Source organism: Pogona vitticeps, chromosome 1, assembly GCF_051106095.1.
Source record: "Pogona vitticeps strain Pit_001003342236 chromosome 1, PviZW2.1, whole genome shotgun sequence".
NCBI lineage: Eukaryota > Metazoa > Chordata > Lepidosauria > Squamata > Agamidae > Pogona > Pogona vitticeps.
In genome coordinates this window covers 245628576-245636578 of record NC_135783.1, presented here as the reverse complement: position 1 = coordinate 245636578, position 8003 = coordinate 245628576, and positions in this window count along the sequence as shown.

Below are 8003 nucleotides of genomic sequence, written 5' to 3'. Positions count from 1 at the left end.
CCTTACTTTTTCCACCACTGAACTGCATCTTATTGGATAGGACCCAATGCTCAAGTCTGTCTAGATCCTTCTGAATGTTGAGTCTATCTTCCAAAGTATTAGCAATTCCCCCCCTGCTTTTTGTCATCGGCAAATTTGATGAGTGTTCCTTCAATCCCCTCATCCAGGGCATTTACGAAGATGATGAAGAGCACTGGGCCCAAGACAGAACCTTGAGGGACCCCACTGCACACTTCCCTCTGTAAAGATGTGGTTCCATTGAGGACCATGTGGTTGGTCAGCCAGCTGCAAATCTACCTGGCAGTTGCACTGTCTATCCCACTTTGTTCTATCTTACACAGAAGTAGATTGTGGTCTACCTTACCAAATGGCTTACTGAAGTTCAAGCGGTAAAACCATTCCTTAAATACCTCACTTACCTATTAGGGTTGCTATAGGACAGATATGACTTGACAACACATCACACACACTAAGGCCCTCAGCTTGCAGAATTCACTATTACTAATTCTTTATGTTATTTACATCCCATCTTTCCTCCAGTGGGATCATGGCTTAGTATATGTATCTTTCTGCTCCACCTTATTTTATCCTCACCACAATTCTGTGAGGTAGGCTGGGTGGAGAGAGACAAAGTGAGTATGTGTGTCAGGCCAAAGGTCACCCAGTGAACTTCCTGAGTGGAGTTTCAAACGCCTACCTCTGGAGTCATAGTCCAACAGTTGCATTACATTGGCTGTTAAAAAATAAAAATTTACTGTCCACCAAATTTAATTCCGTAAAAGCACTAAATTAAAACAAACACAAGAACACACTGTAAGTTGGTCATTTTATTAGCTGGAATTACAGAAATGAGTAATGAAAATTGGGAAGCAATGAATACATGCAAAATGGTTCTGAACTCAGTTATTATATCAGATTATTCTGGATATAATAATTCTTGAATATTCCCAAGAGATGCTTTTGTAGTTTGTCTTGTTGTCAAACCAACTGGAGGCACTGACAGATTTTACTTTCTTGGGCTCCGTGATCACTGCAGATGGTGACAGCAGCCACGAAATTAGAAGATGCCTACTTCTTGGGAGGAAATGTGAGGGTCCGTTAGTCTTCGCCTCCCCTGAACCAAATAAAACAGAAGACGTTTTTAAATCAAACTTTTCTTCATTTATTAACTTGGGTAAGGGAATGGAAATGTCCACCAACTTGGGAATAAACTTCTCCTGTGTGAGCAACGGCTCATACAGGGGCACCCAATCTTCATCAAACGGGTTGCTTGACCTCGCCGCCCATGGGCCAGCCTGAACCCGGGTGGGTTCTTCGGGAGCGAAGTCCTCTGGGTCTATGGTTAATAACGGTGTTGTCTCTTCATACCCTGTATATCCCCAGGGTACGTGGTTCTCTGCCCCGTCGGCATCCCAGGGTCCTGGTAATAACCCAGCTTCTTCAGCTCCTCTAGATACCATAACTTCTTCTCCTCCCTCTCTTTCTCTATTCGCCTCTTTTCTTCAACCAGCTTTCGCCGCCACTCTCTCGTCTCCCTTTCTCCCCAATAAGAGGGTCTAACTGTCATTTCCCTCCTTCTCTTCTCCTCCGCCTCCCTCTTAGTGAGACGCACCTGCTCCCACTTGCCCGTCCAAGGATCTTGGATGGACACCAATTCTCATCCTTCTTCCTCTCTGTCCCTCCTCCTACTGACCTCCCCCACAGCTCCCTCCTCAGGATCCTTCCAAGCTCTTCCCGCCCAAACCTGAGGAGTCTGGGTCGATATATTTAACCCCTTCAGGCCCCGTTCTAAATCCATAGTGTCCACGGCCTGATGTAACATCCGGGGTGGGAAAGGCTTGGGAGCTGTCTGGGTGCCCACGGAGGCTCTAGGGCGGGACGACACTCCCAACATCACCTCACGACCCGGGGTACGGGTGTCACACATCCCCCCCTCCAAGAGTGCCGTCCGCTCTTCCTCGCTGCGCGCCCACGGACCCTGCCGAGAAAAATAGTGGACATTAGTATGCTCTTTGCCTTTCCTGTATCTTACTCGAAAAGAGAACGGTTGCAACGCTAAATACCACCGGGTTAATCGTGGATTGGTTTCTTTCATTCTCTCTAACCACTGTAACGGGGCATGATCGGTGACCAGGTCAAAGGGAGCTCCCAATAAAGAATATTTAAGACTATGGGTAGCCCATTTGATGGCTAGAGCTTCCCTCTCAATGACCGCGTATTTTTGTTCCCGGGGCGACAACTTATGACTTAAATACAACACCGGGTATTCTACCCCCTCTTTAACTTGTGATAGGACTGCACCTATACCCCGATCTGAAGCATCAGTAAAAAGGGTGAATGGTATGTCAAAATCGGGTGCAAACTTAACTGGTAATTCGCATATGATCTCTTTCAGGGTATTGAACGCCCTTTCTTGGGAAGGACCCCATATTACTTTCACTGGGGCCTTTTTTCTCGTTAAATCAGTTAGTGGGGCGGCTATAGAGGCAAAGTTTGGCACGAACCGCCTGTAATAACCCACCAGACCTAAAAATTGCTGAACTTCCCTTTTAGTCTTGGGTCTGTACCACTTAGAAATCTTTGTTACTTTCTCCTCTTGGGGTTGTATTTCTCCTTGTCCTACTTTGTATCCCAGGTATTCCACTTTGGGCAGCCCTATCTTGCACTTCTTAGGATTAACAGTTAAACCTGCTTCTTGTAGCCTCTCTAGCACCCTCTTGAGGTGGGATAGATGTTCTTCCCACGAGCTGCTAAAAATTATAATGTCGTCAATGTAGGCGGCTGCGCAGTCTTGTAGGGGTTCTAACACCCGGTCCATCAACCGTTGAAACGTCGCAGCCGCCCCATGCAGCCCAAACGGCATCTTTTTGAACTGGAATAACCCCTTAGGGGTACAGAATGCCATTTTCTCCTTGTCTTGAGGTCTCAACGGGATCTGCCAATATCCCTTCGTTAAATCCATTGAACTGAGGTATTTGCCCCCCCCCCCAGCTTATCTAACAGGTCTCCTACCTTTGGCATAGGATAGGCATCGAACCTTGATATAGCATTAACCTTTCTGAAGTCAATACAGAACCTTAGAGATCCATCAGGTTTAGGCACCATTACTGGGAAGCTCCTCCAAGGTCCATTGGAAGGTTCGATCACCCCCAATTTAAGCATTTCCTCTACTTCTTGGTTAATAACCCCCATTACATGTCTGGGCCATGACCTCCCACTAACTCTCACTACTTCTCCGGGAGGTGTTTCTATATTGTGTTCCACCAACTGGGTACACCCAGGTATTGGAGAGAATACTTGGGGAAAATCTTCCTTCAACTGCATAGCTTGTTGTTTTTGTTCCCCAGACAAAAGGTCTCCCACAACTACGTCACCTCCTGAAGTCAGGTCTTCTCTCTCGGGACCCAACTCATCATCCACCTCAGTCCCGAACAACACTTCTCGATCTACCCATTCTTTTAACAGATTCACATGGAACACTTGGGTCTTCTTTTTTCTGTCTGGGGTCTCTATTTCGTAATCAACTTCGTTTAGTTTTCTTAGCACTTTGTAAGGCCCATGCCACTTAGCCAAGAACTTGGAGGTGTCTGTGGGCAATAGTACCAACACCTTTTGTTGAGGTTCAAAAGTCCTAGGGCGCACCCTCTTGTTATAGGACCCCTTCTGTCTAACCTGGGCTTGTCCTAGATTTTCTTTAGCCATCTCCCAAGCCAATTGTAAACTATTCCTCATTTCAACTATCCGTTGAAGTGCACCCTTGGAATGATCTTCCCCTTCTTCCCATCTTTCTCTTATTAAATCAAGGACCCCCCTAGGTCTTCGGCCATATAATAATTCAAAAGGGGAGAAACCAGTGGAGGCTTGGGGAGCCTCCCTGATTGCAAACATCAACGGGGCTAGAAAGGTATGCCACATCTTGGGTTTTTCCATTGACAATTTTCTGAGCATGCCCTTCAACGTCCGGTTAAACCTTTCCACGAGCCCGTTAGCTTGGGGATGATAGACAGATGTTCTCAAAGGCTTAACCCCTAACAGGTCCCACATCTGTTTGAATGTCAGGCTCATAAAATTAGAGCCTTGATCGGTTAACACCTCTTTTGGGAAGCCCACTCTGGAGAACATCTCTAATAACTCCTTAGCCAATACTTTGGCTGTTGTAGACCTTAGGGGCACTGCCTCTGGGTACCGGGTGGCATAATCGATGACTACCAGTATATACTGATGCCCACCCGCCGATTTGGTTAGCGGTCCCACAATGTCCAAAGCAACCCTGTCAAAGGGTCTATCTACCAGAGGCATAGGTATGAGCTCTGCCCCCGGTCCTGCTTTAGGCTGGGTCATCTGGCACTTAGCACAGGAACGACAGAACTCTTCCACGTCGTGGGCCATCCCTGGCCACCAGAACCGCTGTTTCACTCTGGCCAAAGTCTTTTGTGCAGCCAAATGTCCCACCACTGGTAAGTCATGAGCCCAATGCATCACCCAAGCCCGCAAGCCCTCTGGAATTACCAGCTGGGACTCTTCTTCGTTGGACGCCTTGTTTATGTGATACAGCAAGCCTCCCCTCAATTCAAATCCTTTCACCCCTTCCGGGGTAGTCCCTTCTGCCAGCGCTTGCTGTAAACAGTTGTTAAGTCCTGCATCGTCTTGTTGTAGGCTTCGTATCTGGTCTCTAGACAAATTCATAACTTCTAACTCCCTGGCCTCATTTTCTTCTTGGGCCCAGCCTATTTCCCCGGGCTCCTTAGCTAAATTGCTCAGTCCAGGCCAGTCTCTCCCTAGCAGCATTTCACAGGTCATACCGGGAACTATCCCCACTTCCATGTCTCTTCTAAGGCCGTCTACCTCGACCTCGGCCATAGTAGTCGCATACTCTTTCACATCCCCGTGAATGCAACGGATTACAGCAATCTCAGGCAAACGTTCTCCCTCTAGCTCTTTTACCAGCGTTTTACTGCACCCGGTATCCACCAAAACCTTCTTCGTTTGTCCATTAACTTTAGCCTCTACTACCCAACCCGGGTGGTTTTCTTCACCCACCTTGGTCATCCCGGTACAAGCCTCGGCCCACGCACACTCCGTTACGGGGCAGTACTTCCGGATGTGGCCGAACTGGCCACAGCCGAAGCAGGCGGTCATCTTCTCCTTCCCCAGGTTCCATGTCGCCGCCTGTTTGGAGCCTGCTGGGTCACTGGTTATCGTCGGCTGGGCACCCGCGCTCCCACCGGGTTTGCATACTCTATCCGGTCAGGACGCGTCTTCTTCACCCCCGGGTTGGCCCCGCCGGAGTTCGCTTGACCACTCTGCTCCGCCATCTTCTCTCGCGCTCTCACCTTCTCTCCCTGTGGCGCAGTTCGAGTTTGCCATGTCTCTTCTGCTTCCAAATAGTCCTCTAGTAGCTTCACAGCGCCCTCTAGGTCGGAGGGCTTGTTCTTAACCACCCAGTTCCGCGCGCCACTGCTCAACGTCGAAACCAACTGTTCCATAATCACTATTTCTAGAACCCTTTGGGTTGAATCCACCGGGTTGCGTTAACTCTGAGCTTCTGGGCCAGCGTCCTGGGATGTAAGCCCGGTTTTAGTTTTAATTCTCGAAACTTCCTCCTATACGCTTCCTCGTTTAGGTTCAGGGTATTCAAAATGGCTGTTCTGACTACATCGTACTTTCCCGCCTCTTCTGGGTCTAATGTATCCACTATCTCCTGAGGCAATCCCGTGAGATATGGGGTCAATATTGGAGCCCACTGGTCTTTTGGCTATTGGGCCGAGGTGGCTACCCTTTCGAAGGTGTGTAGGAAGGCAGCTGGGTCGTCTCTCGGACCCATTTTTTGAAGCTTTATGGGCGGACGCATAGCTATTTGTTGTTTCTGTGTTAAACCTTCTGGGGTTCCACTGGGTTGCGGTGTTTTTATTTGTTCAATTAACATCTGCTGTTGATCGGCTAGCTGTTTCAACAGGGCTTCTTGTCCCTCTGTTATACGTTTCATCCATTTTTCCGCGTCGGTAGGTTGCAGGGGAGGTCCCAAGGTCTGGGCGCCAATATGTGAGGGTCCGTTAGTCTTCGCCTCCCCCGAACCAAATAAAACAGAAGACGTTTTTAAATCAAACTTTTCTTCATTTATTAACTTGGGTAAGGGAATGGAAATGTCCACCAACTTGGGAATAAACTTCTCCTGTGTGAGCAACGGCTCATACAGGGGCACCCAATCTTCATCAAACGGGTTGCTTGACCTCGCCGCCCATGGGCCAGCCTGAACCCGGGTGGGTTCTTCGGGAGCGAAGTCCTCTGGGTCTATGGTTAATAACGGTGTTGTCTCTTCATACCCTGTATATCCCCAGGGTACGTGGTTCTCTGCCCCGTCGGCATCCCAGGGTCCTGGTAATAACCCAGCTTCTTCAGCTCCTCTAGATGCCATAACTTCTTCTCCTCCCTCTCTTTCTCTATTCGCCTCTTTTCTTCAACCAGCTTTCGCCGCCACTCTCTCGTCTCCCTTTCTCCCCAATAAGAGGGTCTAACTGTCATTTCCCTCCTTCTCTTCTCCTCCGCCTCCCTCTTAGTGAGACGCACCTGCTCCCACTTGCCCGTCCAAGGATCTTGGATGGACACCCATTCTCATCCTTCTTCCTCTCTGTCCCTCCTCCTACTGACCTCCCCCACAGCTCCCTCCTCAGGATCCTTCCAAGCTCTTCCCGCCCAAACCTGAGGAGTCTGGGTCGATATATTTAACCCCTTCAGGCCCCGTTCTAAATCCATAGTGTCCACGGCCTGATGTAACATCCGGGGTGGGAAAGGCTTGGGAGCTGTCTGGGTGCCCACGGAGGCTCTAGGGCGGGACGACACTCCCAACATTACCTCACGACCCGGGGTACGGGTGTCACAGGAAAGTGATGACAAACCTAGACACCATTTTAAAAAGCAGAGACATCACCTTGTCGTCAAAGGTCCGCATAGTCAAAGCTATGGTTTTTCCAGTAGCGATGTATGGAAGTGAGAGCTGGACCATAAAGAAGGCTGGCTGCTGAAGAATTGATGCTTTTGAATTGTGGTGCTGGAGGAGACTCTTGAGAGTCCCCTGGACTGCAAGGAGAACATACCTATCCATTTTGAAGGAAATCAACCCTGAGTGCTCACTGGAAGGACAGATCCTGAAGTTGAGGTTCCAATACTTTGGCCATCTCATGAAAAGAGAAGACTCCCTGGAAAAGACCCTCATGTTGGGAAAGTGTGGAGGCAAGAGGAGAAGGGAATGACAAAGGATAGTGTCATTGAAGTGATCAACATGGATTTGACCCAACTCCGGGAGACAGCGGAAGACAGGAAGGCCTGGCATGCTCTGGTTCATTGGGTCACGATGAGCTGGACATGACTTAATAACTAAACAACAACTTTCCTTATATTTATAGTTGGCAACATTGTAAAAGATTTAAATATTTTCCTTTACAGAGTTTGGGGAGTTTTACAAATACTAAAGAAAACATTTTTGGACTTATAAATATTTCTGACTCTCGAAATAAATTGCTTCCAGAACTGACGCAGTTGGATGAACAGAGTCTGAAGAAGAATTCAACAGTTGACCATAAACTGAATACATTCAAAGCTGATGAAATCCATGGAGTCCATTAAGATCTACTTTGCCTGGCAATGCCTCTCTAGAGAGTTGTGACAAGGAAATAATACCAGGTGATTAATTTTTCCCATCCTGTAACAGGAGGCATCAACTGGGCTTTTTTAAAAATGCAAGAATAATGTAAATAGCATTAACTATTTCTGTCTGTGCACCTACCTATTTATGTATGCATGTGTATAAAATAAAGCAGTTAGATCTCCCCAACCTATTTTTATAACATCTTGGCTGATGGAAAAGACCTGGAAGGAATACACTACGCATGTTGAAGCACTCTTTATCAATTAAAGGTGTCGTACTTCATTAACCTTGTTTTGGTCATGTCCCCATTCCCTCCTATGAGGAGGTGTCATTTTTAACACCATAAACGGCTTATTGG